At 45.0% G+C, this 14,916-nt stretch overlaps 1 non-coding gene across 1 annotated transcript; it reads right to left on the reverse strand.

The window, feature by feature from the left end:
• Nucleotides 1-9,069: 9,069 nt before the first annotated feature.
• TRNAT-UGU lies at nt 9,070-9,142 on the reverse strand. The gene has a single exon. It is a non-coding gene; the product is annotated as a tRNA-Thr (tRNA).
• Nucleotides 9,143-14,916: the final 5,774 nt, after the last annotated feature.

Raw genomic sequence — 14,916 nt, forward strand, 5'->3', positions numbered from 1 at the left:
TTATTTGAGATCTTTAGGAATCAAAAAAATTTTAGAAATCATCTGCAGCTTTGACAAAACCACATCTCAGAAATTCAGGACATGTGATAACCAAAGATGAGCACTGTGTGTAGAACAGAAATCTGTCACTTTCCACCCTGATGTCACAAGCTAAAAAGCAGTAACTTTTAACTTACCCTTAGAGATCAAGCTTGTGTAGAACTATGATAGAACTGCAGTGTAATTCCTGCTCTTAGTCTTGTTCCTGCTCTTAGTCTTGCACTTCACTGACATTTGGTGTCAGTGCACTTCTATCCATCCAATGTTTACATATGCACTGATGAACTTGTCACCACTGTGAGCTGAATGCTGAAGCCCTTACCCAGCACACAGTCAGCCTTTCCTCAGGGTGATGTTGGTGGAGTTCTGAGGTATGTGTGAGTAAATGCTGACTGAGCATGCTGCCACAGAGCACCAAGTGCAAGTGAATTGTCATGGCCTTCATTTGAGTGAAATTAACCAAGAGGCACGGCCGAACAAAACAGATCTCTGATCCTAGTTACTAAGGGCTGGACTTTAATTTTACTACACTCTAATTCAACTACCATTACATAACTGATGCTGACATCATTTTGGCTTAAGAAAATATTACATCATTTTTATGAGACAGAACAGTAGAGAAAATAATCCTATTTTAGGATTTTATTTCTAATTTAAATTCTGTAGGCTGTGGTGGGCAACTAAAAGTTTGGGGATTACAGATAGCAGGAGACTATATCTGGTTTAGGAGTGTTTATTAAAATGCAGCCTTAGTGAATCGTTCAGCAGAGCACTGAGGATTAAGCACACTACTCAGCCTGAATCCACATCATCTGCAAATCTGATATTTATAGTTGTCTCTGTATTGCCCAGACCTTTAGCAAGCTATTTTTAGTGGCTAATTGTCCAGCTGCATTACATCTTCACCTAGTTTCTCTTTCTTAACCAAAAGGAAATTGAAACCCTGAGGAAGCAGAAAAGCCAAGCTGAATATTAAATGGCATTGAAAATGCTGGAGTAGTGGAATATAAATGTCTTGAAGAAAAAAGGAAACTGAAAAATCATCACAGGAAAATCTATCTACTTTTGGGGGGGGCACTTAAAAAAATCATACTTGTCTGTGAGAGTATGCTGAAAAAGCATATTTAATGGCTATTGTGGTGGGATAAAGCAAACAAGAGGCACAAATTAAAGCCTGGCTTTTAAACAGCAGATCAGAACAGTAAGAGATGAATGTAAATGAAGGGTCAAAGCAGCATGAAGCCGAGAGAGCAAGGATGTGTGGAAAGCCCAGGGCAGGATAGAAGAATGGATTAAAGACATGCTGGATCAGAGGTTTTCAGCTGTTACAGCAGCATCACTGAGGGCTGGATGAGATACAGGCTTCTGTCAGTAGTAGTTCAGGAGTATTAGGTTTGCCTGAACCAGCCTGACATTTCCTCAGATGTGTTTATCAACTCTGAGGGCAGCTGGCCCCTGGCACTTCGCAGCTCTGAGGGGAGGAGCAAGAATTGATTCTTCATGATTGATGCTACTGTGCTTGAATGCAGTCACTAATTCCTCTTCACAGCTGCACAGCAAGCTTCCCCCAGCCCTGAAGCACAGCTGGAACACAGCCTGTCCGTGCTTCATGAGGCTCTGCCTGTAACACCCCCAGTTTATGAGGGACACCTGTAATGTTCAGCTGCCTGCTTTTCCACCAAGGGCCTGGAGGGGAACTGAGCATGCAGGTGGTTATGCCAAGCAAGCTATGCAGAATGGGACAGAGAGATGACAATCACATTGAAAACTAGGCATTAAAAATCCCTGATTCTAAGGTCAAGGGTTTATCTCCACTGTTTCTATCAGGTCCAGACTTGGCCCCATGTTGAGATTTCTTCTCTGCCGCTCAGAACTTGGAATGTGGGCTATTTGTGTTGGCACTGTAATGATAATAATCTCACAGGTAACATTGTGAAAAGCTTCACACACCGAGAGAGCTGGGGTTGTTCAGCCTGGGGACACCTTTCAGTACAGAAATGGTCTTACAAGGCTGAAGGGGGGCTCTTTACAGGACAAGGGGTAATGGCTTGAAACTAAAAGAGGGTTTTGTTTAGATTAAATATGAGGAAGAAATTCTTTCCTGTGAGAATGGCAAGATGCTGACAAAGATTGCCCAGCGATCTACAGAGAAGCTGTGGATGCCCCACACCTGGAAGTGTTCAAGGCAAGGTTTGATGGGGCTGAGAGCAACCTGGTTGAGTGAAAGGTGTCTCTGCCCATGACAGGAACGTTGGAATTAGATGATCTTTAATGGCCCCTCCAATCCAAGCCATTCTATGATTCTATGATTCACTGAGCTAATTAGCTGAGTGACATTCTTAAGCTAAACCATCAACAGTGGTGTTCCAGCATGTCCCAGCTACCAAACTGTCTCCAGTTACATCTCTGTTGCTGTGATTGCTCAGAACTCAAGCCTTCTATCTAACATCAGCTCCTTCACCATCCACAAGGTCCACATTTTGGGTTTCTCCATGGCTCAAATCTGGAACGAGTTCAGCAAGTGGGAAGCATAAGTGCAGAAGGACCAGCTGGGGCTCAGAGGCTGCACATTGGATTCAGTGAGCTCAAACTTCCATAAGGTAGCCACAAGCTACAGCTGGAACACAGGTGAGAGGGTCAGCTTAGCTGAAAAAAAAGCAGTCCATGGTGCTGGACACTGAGTGGGATGTCAAGCCCCTGAACTCCAGATTGCTGCATTTCCCAGATATTGGTACCTGATGTGAACAAGTTAAAGCTCACTCAGGTATTTCACCATTTCTAAGAATCACATGGATAGCAACAGAAAAGTCTTTAAAAAAACCAAAAACAGACATGTTTTCCCTCTAACTACACAGAGAAGGCAGCAAAGACACACTGCTCAGACCAGCACTCAACAGAAAAGTCTTCCAGGGACAACCAAATGATTTTAGAACAGTCATGACAGCATTTTCCAGTTCTGTTCCTGCTGTCCTGCTGGTAAGAAGCCTGCAGTTATTAAGCAGCCAATTATAACATCTGAACAAGCTTTTTATTTTCCCCAATGAAACCAGATTAGGAGTTGAAAAAAATCTAGTGGACTCAAACAGCCCTTTTCTGCAAGGTGAAGTGAACAGTCTGCTGGCACACACACATCTGATTGCCCTGGAGATCTGCTGCATGTGCACTGTGACTGCCATTTATAAAGTTTAACACTGAATAAGGGCTATTATTCATTGAAAGAGGACCAAAATATACCAGCATTTCTATCAGCTTCACAGGACAATGGATCTGCAGAGCGCAGGAAACTCATTAAATTTAAGGGAAATTATAAAAATAATAGGAAAACTCCTATATGTTCAATACATAAAAGAAGCAGGGAGAGCTTCCTCAAATTCTTCTTAGGAGCCTGCTGGCTGAAGGGTTTGTTACTAAAGGTTCTCTGTACCAGAAAGCAAAACTCTTTCTTAACTCACTAAAAACATTTACCATTTAACTGAGTAATTATCACAAAGCAGTGAAGAAGTTGTACTACAAATAACACTCAGAATGATAGCTGGATGCAAATACTACTGTTTACTTGCAAATGAAATACTTAAAAAAACCTTAATCTTCTTGCCTTGAGGACTCTTCAGAAGAATGTGGTCATATTTACAGTCATATAATTGCATAGTTCAACTGTAGGAGTTTTCAATTATGTGTTTTTTCAATCAAACAAAATATAGCATATTGGTAGAGACATATCTCTATACAGCTGCTATATGCAGTGAGAAATACTCATCCTTGTGGTTTTTGTTCTGTACTAATTTCTATTAGAAATGGCTTTTGGTATGGATTAAGGTTCTTTCTGTGGCAGGAATGAGCAGATGTGCTCAGAACCTCTTGTCAGGAGGGAACAAACATATTGCAATTTGTGCCTGTTTATATTTGCAGGCACCATGGTCATTAACAAGTCTCACAAACACAGCAGGGGATTGCAAGCAACAGCACTCTTGTCCAAAAATAGTTTGTAACTTGGTGACCAGCAGGAACAAGTACTGTGTTTATATTCAGAAGGAACAAATACGCTTTACTTATGAGAAGCCTATGTACTGTCTGAGAGTTAATCAGATATATGCAGATTGGCAGTCAGATACATGGAGCATTAGGTACTGTTCTGACAGCTCTGTTGTCAGCAGAGAAGTGTCTCTGCTTCAAACAGAAGTTGAAGTTACTTATTTTACAGTAAAGGTTCTCCATTTACTATCTCCGAATTAATTTATGTTCATATTAAGGTAAGCTGGAACAGGATACATTTAGAGAACCAAGAGAAGCAGGCAAGAGAGCCAGCTAAATTTTATTTAAACTTCAACTTGTCCCTAAGAATAATTCTACTTGGATGCTATTTTTTTTTTGTCACCCGAAAGTCAGAAGTATTGTAATAATCTGAAGAGTCCATTAAGTTTAGTGAGGTCAGGAGAGACTTTTTTTTTTGTCTATACATAACACGCATAGATTCTAAATCAATAGTGCTTCATCCTTTCTAAACTCAAGCTCTTTTTCAGATATTCTCAAGTCATAATAAATTACACACACACCCAAGATTTTTAAAGGACCATCCTCTCTACTGCTGTATGCATTTCTTTATATTCAAACCTACTGCATCATGCCTATATTCTGTACTGCCAGAACCCAGTGTTTCCATCATTAGATTAAAAACTGCATGGAAAAAGGCCATGTATTATCTTGAGACAACATCTCTCTAGTGAAGTGCACCATCAAAACCTAAAGACAAACACCAGTATTAAAGTATAAGCAAGGTTAGTATCACATATTGTGCAGTTAGTTAAATATTTTGGGAGTTGCAACAAGACATTTCTGCTTGCTCTTCTATTCTTCAAGTGTTAGGAAAGACTTCCTGAAAATACAGAAAGCACTGTTTTTCTTTAAAACACAACAGTCAGTGCCCTGGCAAAGAGTGAATGGTTTAATTCACCTGCATTTTTTCATTACCAGAGAGGCCCCCATTATTTTTAAAGCATCTTTCTTCATGTGCTAACATGGCAGTAAATAGTGTCTGTACTAGAAGCCAGGTGGGTTCATTAGTTGTCTCTCTATCCATAGCTCACTGGCTCAGAAATACAGCCTCTTGCCAAGAACACCAGTAAGCATGGATTTATTTAATATTACTCCCCTGTGAAGATGGCCTTGCATCATCATGCAAAGCCCTACTGCATTTAGCTCCCACTTCATCTGGGGATGAATTTGGCCTGAGTCTCATCTTAAACAGCACTATTTTAGTTACTTCCTTTTAAAAGGGAGAAATTCCTTGGCACACAGGAAGGAAAAGGCTCAAGGAAACAGCTCAGTCTGGAGGTCAGGATATACCATACTGGATTAATATTGTACTTGGTGATTGTGGTGTGCAGACTTCTTTCTACTGACCTTCAAACTCCTGCAAATTTGTTAATGACACCTATGAAAGGAGCTCTACACAAAGTAACAGGGCTGTTAAATTTGTAGAGATGGGAGGTTAGGCATCAGTGTGGAACATCATGGAAGAACCTGACCAGGAGCAGGATAGCTTCTTGTGTTCTTTTAGCAACTAGAAGAGAAGCAATAGAGCAATGTCTAACTAAACATTGTATCTTTAGAAGACGAACACATTTTTCCTTTTGGTGTTACTGTTAACACCTTCGGTTAGTAGAAATAAACATTTTTTTGCTGCTCATTGAAGACTTTCTTCATGGTTGTGTTTGCAATAGGTCAGAAAAAAACCCTGAACTTTCATTTTTGGCTCTAATTCACTGGCACAAATCCAAATTCTGATATCAAATTAAAGCACTTGCAGAAAATACAGAAACATTAGTGGGAATTTCTTTAGTTCTTTTCTGACAAAACAAACAGAAACATTCTTTACTAATCGTGGGTTTAGAAAGTGCTTGAAGTTGGGTATGAGAGAGTTGTTTGGGGTCTTTAGAAATTCATATTGTTTTGGCAGCATCTGCACAATATTAAAGTATGTGGAATATTGAAAGTGTTTATATTTCATTACATGTCATTTTGACAAAACCAGTTTCACTGGCCATTGACTTTGATTCCCTATTCTCATTTTCAAAAATGATATCACACTGCAGTAAAATATGCTTAGATGTATCCTTTTTTTTTTTTTAACATATCTGGAAAGAAAAATAGTAGACTCATGAAGCAAACGATATCTTCTTGTCTAAGGCCTCCTGCTGTTGAACTGAGCAGATGGGTATAAATTTCCTGGAAAAAATATAACAAGGAGAAATATCTCCGTTGAGTTCAGAATGCCTTGCAGCGATGGCAAGGTATCTGTCTTTCCAGACACCGTGGTAATTCTCAGGGGCTCAGCTAGCAGTCCAAAATGGAAACACAATTAGTACTATCCAGGCTCCTCACCACAGCTTGCAGAAACAAACCGTACAGATATTTCCTAATGACATCACTAATGACTGCATCACTGGACCTAGTGAAGGTCATCTCATTGTTTTTGAGCAAAGCTTCGACACATTTCTCACCTTCAGTAGCAACAGCTACTAATACAGCTTCCTTTATAGCTAGAAATGAAGTGCAGATGACACCACATGTAGAGGATGAAGGAAATTTTTGGCTCACACCTTGGGTGGGATCAGGGAATGGTATATAGGTGTCCCTTGGAGCATGGAGAAGGCAGGGACAACCAGCTTGGAGGAAGGCCTGGGTGTGTTTCCTGCTTTCCATTTATGCCTGTGAGTGGATGCTCTGGAGGCAGAAGAGGTGGCACCGATGGCTCCTGCCATGGGCAGCCGTGCCGGGTCCCAGGGGAAGGCTGGAGCGCAGCGCGGCAGCCCGGTCCGCCGCGGGGCTGCGCGCAGGAGCGCGGCTCCGGCTCTGCGCTGCGCATGGGGCAGCGGAACTACCGCCAGGGCTCTTAAACTCGCTGTGTTAAAATAGGGCCTGGTTAAGTGTGAAGAAACATCTTTGGAAATGAAAATTCGATCGCACCCGCTAAAAACTCGGTATTGACAGCAGCCGCGCCAGGCTGCGCCCGAGCCCCGGGGCTCGCCCCGCGCTGCGGGCAGGGCGCTCCCGCCGCAGCCGTGCCCCGGCCAGGGGCGCCCTCCCGCTCGGAGGAGCCGGCTCCGCTCCCTTCCTCCCGCCCTCCCGTTCCCAGGAGCTGGCTCTCCCCCTGGAGGCCTCCGGCGGCATCGACCGCGCTCCGCCGCTTATGTAACGCGAGGCCCGATGGGCCCGGGGCTCCGCGGGGCAGCGCGGCGGGGTCAGCGCCGCTCGAGTGCTGGCACGGGGCTCGGCCCCACCTCGCAGGGCACAGCGAGCGTTCCGGAAAGCACCCGTGGCAGCTCACACGTGTCGCTCCAGCGAACGGGAATAGCTGAGCCCTGTCCGTAGTGGGGAGCTCTGCAGCCGAGCCCTTGGTGCACGCTCTTCCCTGCCGCGGCTGAAGCCCTGCAGCCGGACACTGACTGACGCCCTGGGCTCTGCCGGCACCAGCGCTTGAGGAGCTCCTGCATGTTCGTACTGGAGGATCCTGCGAGAGACGAAGCAGTCCACGCAGCCTCCTGAATACACTTGTGACTTCTGCAGGCCATCTGTACCATCCCAGGGATCCGCTGGTGCCCTGCCTGGTCCTGGCGAAACCAGGCTCCGTGCCAACGCAGGAACGCTGTACCCAGCCCCGACCAGAGCCCCCGGAGAGAACAGATCCTCCCAAGGAATGGGTTTTAGCACCACCTCCATGGATCTGTCACAAGGACTCTGGGAAGACTGCTGAACCAAGGAATCGTGTAGGATGGTAGTCAGGTGGTAAAACTGAGATTAGGATCAAGCACTGTTTTCCCAGATGGGGTGGGGAGGCAGTGTAACAAACAAGGAGTCATTCCATGCAAACTCTTACGTGTAAGTATCCCAAAGCACTGCAAATTCAAATGTGTATCTCGTGGCATAGCACAACTCCAGTTATAAGGGAGAAATAGCCACTTACTCTTCTCACCACGGCAATGGCAACATACCCAGCCGCATGCATCCTATCCTCACAGCTTTGATCTCTGCTCAGCAGAGGAAGGAGGCTGGAGAGAAGCTGTGATAGGAGCTGTGAGGGTATAACACGGGCTGCGAGCTACGAGGCAGCCCACGAGTCTTCGCCACACCTGCGGCGCGCTGAGGCGCAGCCTGCGGCAGCTGTCCGGGCCGAGGAGCCCCGCCTGGGCCGAACCCTGCACGGGCCAGGCCGAGCCGAGCCGAGTCCCGCCTGGGCCGAACCCTGCACGGGCCGGGCCGAGCCGAGCCCCGCCTGGGCCGAGCCCCGCACGGGCCGGGCCGAGCCGAGCCCCGCCTGGGCCGAGCCCCGCGCGGGCCGGGCCTTCCCCTCAGCGGAGCGCGTGTATTAACTGCCCTCTTTGATGGCGTTAACGACTGCTGCCGTGCTTGCGGTGCTGGAAACCAAACGCCCCGCTGACAAGGTATTTGAAAAAACTCCAAATGCGAATCTTTGAAGTGTTGTGCTCAAGGCGATTTGTGTGGGGCTTTCTAGCTCTTTCTATAACCTAAAAGGGGGGAAGGGGCATAGAATCATTACACTTCTGCTGTTCAGCCTTCAGCGCAGAAATAAACCCAACAGCCTGGCTTGCCTGACAAGCTGTGAAGATTCAGATAATCCTGTCCAGTTTATTCTCCACTCAGGGGCAATTTGTTCCTTTTAAAGCCCTAACAGTATTTTGCCAAAGCTGCCATCAGGAAAATTGTGACATGAGCTGTGCAAATATTTACTCAGTCATTCCCACGCTGCCTCCCAAATAGGTTATTGTTCCCCCCCACTCCCCTGCCGGCACGAAGCACAGCCATGAGTTAATTTGGCGACCGCCGGTAACGGTAACATTCAGGTCTTACAGAACACATTTGTTTCCAAAGCGTTTCCTTTTACAGGAAGCCCCCGGCGCCTGCACGCATGCTCTAGTCCGCCGCCACGAAAATACCCAAAATCGGGCTCGTTAGTCGTGGGTACAGTCAAATAACTCTGCCGCTCTGAAAAGAAATAAAAACAAAACCCTAAGGCCCCAGCGAGGATCGAACTCGCGACCCCTGGTTTACAAGACCAGTGCTCTAACCACTGAGCTATGGAGCCGCCGCTTTGTAATTGTCCCGGCTGTGTCTAAGACCGGTCCCAGGCCTCCCCGCCGCCCCCTGCCGGGCGCCCCGAGCCCTGCGCCGCCGGCCCCGCCCTCGCGCTGGCCCCTGAGGGCCCGCCCTGCACGGCGGCCTGCCCACCGCCGCCGCCACCGCCGGGGGGAGCCCGCGGCCCGCCCGGAGCCGCTCCTGCCCGCCGCGGAACTGCCGGAACTCGGCGGGAGCCGCCCCTTGCGCCGTTTGTGCCCTCTCCCCGCGGCAGCCCGCCCGCTGCCCTCTTTGTGCCCTCTCCCGCGGCAGCCCGCCCGTTGCCCCCTTTGTGCCCTCTCCCCGGGGGATCCCGCCCGACGCCCTGTTTGTGCCCTCTCCCCGGGGGATCCCGCCCGCCCCTCTATGTGGATCTGTACCGGCTAGGAGTAAAAAAACCCTGTCGTAACAAAGGGTTACCACAGCAAAGGTTGGGTGTTCTTGGGATGTTTCAGCAAGGCTGCTGCGGGGCAGAGGTGCTGCCCGGGGCCTCTGAGCATCACTTGTTGAGTGATGCCTTGCAGCGCTGAGCATGGACCCGAGAGAGGATTTCTAGGTAATTCTCTCACCTGGTGCCTGCAGATCAACTTTTAACAGAGGTTATAGAGCTCGGAAGCTTCAGCTAACAGCTAAAAGGTGGAAGGCAGCCCCGCTGTTGGATCCATCTAAGTGTATGCTGGTGTGCACTGCTGGTGCTGGTATCATCGCTGCTAACAGCACACATTAGCAAGAGGTCTGTGATAACTTATGAATGGCCTGAACATTTTTTTTTACTTCATGGTAAATAAAATTACTGCAGCCATATGCCTTTCAGAAAGCTCTATTCAGGGCCCTGTCTTCATTCTGTACTAATATCTCTTTATATAGAATTCAGACTTGGATCAGCAGATGGGAAAGGGATGCAATGGGGGAGCTCGTAAACCTGGCTTGGCTTAACAAAATCTTGAAACAAGGAATGTTGCACTATGGAATTAAATCTCAAAGTCCACAGCAGCATCAGGGTCTGCAGTATCCTGGGCACTAGATGTGTTAATATGTGATTTCTCCCCAAAGATTTTTTCCTTCAAAGTATCTTCTCACATTAACCCTCTGATAGTTTTTAATAAATTATGTCAGTGAAATTTGAAATAAACACTAAAAAATTATTGCTGACTCATAAAACAAAGCTCCATGCAGCAGCTGGATAGTAGATACAGTCAACAGAATGGGGGGCAAGTCCATTTTCTCTGTTGAATGATACTCACTGCATGCATGTATATTTGAAGCATTGGGAGAATATTCAGTGAAGATTAAGTGTTTGGATCCACTAAGCACTTAATCTCAAATCTCTACTCTGGACATAACAAGAAAGTGCAAGTTCTATTTCTAGTCATCATGACCAAGATATTTGTGCTAAAATTACATATGGATGTATTAATCATACATTATTTGCTGTGTTATTTCAGGACATGTCTCCTCTGAGATTTGCTTGATACTAAGCCAGGTTGCAGATTTTTCAGTCTTCAAAACTGTGATGACTGCTGGTGGCAGCTTTAAAGCTTTTCTAGATGGTGTGTGTGTCCTATCTGCACATGTGTAATGCAGTGGAAGTTTAAGAGCACTGCATTGTAGCAAACTGTAGGTCTACAGATTATTTGTTGTTAAGATAATATTGTCATGATTAGTTGTCACACCCTGGAAAACAGAAAAATGCCATTGCCTTGCAAAAGATCATGCATGCAATTTTTTTCCCCCATGCCATTTTTCATGCTCAGCCTGAGTTACCACATGCCCATCTATGAACTTGGAAAAGTCAATGAAATCCCTACTGGAGACTGTCGTGCAAGTGCATTAGAGCACAGAAGTCCAGAACATATTTAAACATTATTTTTAAAAAGCCCCAAACACCCCAAAAGCCCCAAACCAAAAAAAAATATAATTTATGAAAACTTGTTACATGTTACTATACTGTTCTCTTAAACATTTGTTGTTTTCTTCTGTTACCTCACATCACTGCTAAGGCAGAACAGCCAGAAAATATTTCAGAAAGGTTTTTTAAGTCCTGATGGGGATGGACCTTTCACCACTAGGGCAGGAGCTGCCAGACATTCCAGCTGTAGTTCAAAGGGACCCTCTTTGAACAAGAACAGTTGTACTGGGTTTATTAGTTAAAAGCCTTGCATCCTTAAGACACACAGGCCTCAAGAGCTAATGGGCATTGCATTAATTCAATTAACCTGGGAAAAGGAGACTACTGTGCACTGAAAAGAAAGCAATACAGAACACAGCTCCCTTAGGAGCTGAGGCTCAGAAAGGCAGGATTGTACCAAACCTGTGTGAGGGCTGTCAGCACAGCTGAGGCAGTTGGCACTTACCTTCTCACTTCATCAGGAACTGACTCCTGGAGTCACAGATGTTCATCTTCTCTGAACACCAAAAGAAATGCACCAGTTGTGATACTTGAGGAGAACAAAACTGGAAGTGGCAGCACGTACCGATGGGAGGAGTAGAATGTTTTTTGTATTCTTCAGAGGGGGCATTATCAAAAAATCCCCACAATTATAATTTAAAATAAATTCTTACTCCTCTTATAATCATCTTAAATGACTGGATGTAAAGGTTTGAAATACTGGCTTTTTCTGTCTGTTATTGTTTAGTTCTAGGCTCATTTACATCTATGAAACAAGATTGACTGGTTTTCATTTGCTCTTGGAAAACAGGGACCAAAACCCCATTGTAGTACTACTGAATCTTGATCAAATAGTTATTTAGTCCAAAATTGAGTGGGAAGGTCAGAGGTGACTGAGTTCAAGATAAGAGAATGGACGCAGTTCGCAAAGTGGAGGCAATTGTGCTTTAAAGCTGGCACTTCGTTGCTATGTTCATATCACTTTAGGGAATGTACAGATCATCTCAAAAAACCCTTCTGATTACTATGGAAATAAGAATCAACAAATAAACCAATAAATCATTTACATTACTACCAGTACTCTTCTATTTCTCTACACTGCTATCTTTTATCTCTCCCACCCCATCTTTCAAACACATTTTCAGAGCCAAACCAATATCTACTTGGCAGAATTTCTTTAAACACATATTCTTATTTCACCTCCATATTACTAAGTAGCTAATCTTTTTATAACTGAAGGTGATTCTTTGCATATGAAGTCTAAAAATGCTGTCTAACTTAAAGCTACCAGAATCTGTTATTGCAGTAATCACTCCCTCCCTAAGTCTGTACATCAGTGCCTGAAGTGGAAGCCCTCCCTTTCTTCAGTGCATTAGTATTGACAAAGCTAGTCTTTCAAATACATTTTTAATAACCTTTTTATATGGTGCAATATCACTGAAAGTTCACTGCATTTATTTTTGTCAGTTCAGAATGATGGGATTTTATATGAAAGGATTGAAAAGATTTTTCTGTTAGTGCTCTTCATTTTAAAGGCTCCAAAGCATTAATGCTCTGAACGTTAATATTTTGGCCTGATACATAATCTGCCTCTGCACATATTGCAGCTGGGCTAATGGAAAAACCAGAAAAGTAGCTTTGTGGATCAGGAGCACAGCCAAATTGCAGGGATCTCCTCTATGGTCAATGATTTCCATTTCTTTTTTGATTTTTTTAATGTCACTGTACCAGAACAGTGGCATAGGCTGCCTTTCATGTTATCAGAGAAATCAAAGGGAGGTACTGAGGACCTGTCTCTTTACTGTTTCCCACCCTTTTCAGGCACTGGCACTCCCACCTAATGAGTCCAACACGCTGCCAAAATAGCATCCCTGTGCTGGAGCAGTGTGCTAGTCCTTATTGTGTCAGAGGTGCCAGTGTGCAGCTTTCCAGCTCTTGGAAGCTTTGAGCCTAGGTCTAGTGACACCTAACCAGCCCTGCCTGTGCCATGGAGCACAGACTGCTCCTGCTCCTGAGCATGGCTTGGGCTGGGAACCCAGCACGGGCTGTGGGAGGGTACAGCAGTGCATGGCACTGCATCCTCCCTGTACATAGGAATGCATTCTCCCAGTACCTGGCACTGCATTCTCCCAGTACATGGCACTGCATTCTCCCAGTGCATGGCACTGCATCCTTCCTGTACATGGCACTGCATCCTCCCTGTACATGGCACTGCATTCAGCCAGTACCTGGCACTGCATTCTCCCAGTACGTGACACTACATCCTCCCTGCACATGGCACTGCATCCTCCCAGTACATGGCACTGCATTCTCCCAGTGCATGGCACTGCATTCTCCCAGTACGTGACACTGCATTCTCCCAGTACGTGACACTGCATTCTCCCAGTGCATGGCACTGCATTCTCCCAGTACGTGACACTGCATTCTCCCAGTGCATGGCACTGCATTCTCCCAGTACACGGTACTGCATTCTCCCAGTGCATGGCACCCAGCTGCCTCTTTCCCACAGAAAGTGAGCTACCAAAGCAGAAGGGTCCTGCCGGAGCCCTGCTGCAGATGTCTGACCAAGAAGTTTCCTGGCACAAATCCAAAGGGATGCGTTTACAGGATCAGCATGTGAGGCTCCAGAGATCTGCCCCAACCAGTTGCCAACATTCTCCACCAAAGCAAGGGAAGAGCCAGCTCTTAAGTGATAAATTGGGTGGTTGCATCTCTGTGTGCACTTACTGGGGCTGTCAGTGACTGGGAATCTTCCTGGCAATCAGAACAGATGAACCAAAGATGAAAATGATCTGCCCTGCCCACTGCTTACCAATTTGATCCCTTGGTCAGGGGTGAGGCCCTTGGAAGAGGACATGCCTCTTCTGAAGTGAATCAACAGAGGACTCTGACATTATCCACTGTTTTTCAAGAACATTAAATTAATTTCCCAGCTGTCACTCACAATTAATCTATTTATTCATGCAGGGGGGTAAAATTTAGTTCCCTTATATTACATAGCTAAAAAGTTCACTCTGCAAATCTGTTTTCTTAGGAAAGAAGGAATTTCCTGAGAGCAGACCAAGACTGCTTCCTGCAAAAAGAGATTGCAACAGTCTCTTAGCTTTCTCATCACAATAAAAGTATCTTTTGCATTTCACTACATTTAATTTTTTCTCTATTAACTTCCATTATTGGTTTATCTTTCCATCAGGGGGTATGCTAGGAGGAAGGCTGAACAGAGACTTCTCTTGTGTGTTTGAAATAATACTGTAGCAAATGAAAACACCAAAGCAAGCTTTTTTTTTTTAATAGGCAAGCTGATAGGAATTGAGTTTCCTATGGGACAGAGCTGGGAGGAATGGAGCTCATATAAGATTTTCCACACCATTTCATAGCTATCCAGTTAAGAACAGGCATCAAGCTACAGCAAGGGTCACCAGGTAATTTTCCTTGACACACAGTGCATGCTTCTGATTCCATTAAACCACGTCAAGGTAATGCAGTGAATATTACACTGACTTGCCAAACTGCATTAACCACAGTGCTTTCTCTCCAAGACTTTAAGGTGATGCCTCTTGGAATAATAGCTGCATGAGGCTTTTGGGAAATATGACCAAGTATTTGCATCTTTGCAAAAGTTTGAATCCTTCAGCCTTCTTGAAGCAGGAAATACAAACAGTATTCGTACACATACTAATATTAATATAAAATAACATATTAGATATTCAAAAGGGACAAGAACAGGTTATTAATTGAAATTCAGCATCTCACCAACAAAAAGTAGGATTGAGGTTTCCTAAAAATAAAGAAAAAAATCAAAATTTTGAGTATGATCTCAGACAGTCCTGGATGTATAACCTATGCAGAGATCTGTC

The sequence above is a fragment of the Camarhynchus parvulus genome, chromosome 5, assembly GCF_901933205.1.
Source record: "Camarhynchus parvulus chromosome 5, STF_HiC, whole genome shotgun sequence".
NCBI lineage: Eukaryota > Metazoa > Chordata > Aves > Passeriformes > Thraupidae > Camarhynchus > Camarhynchus parvulus.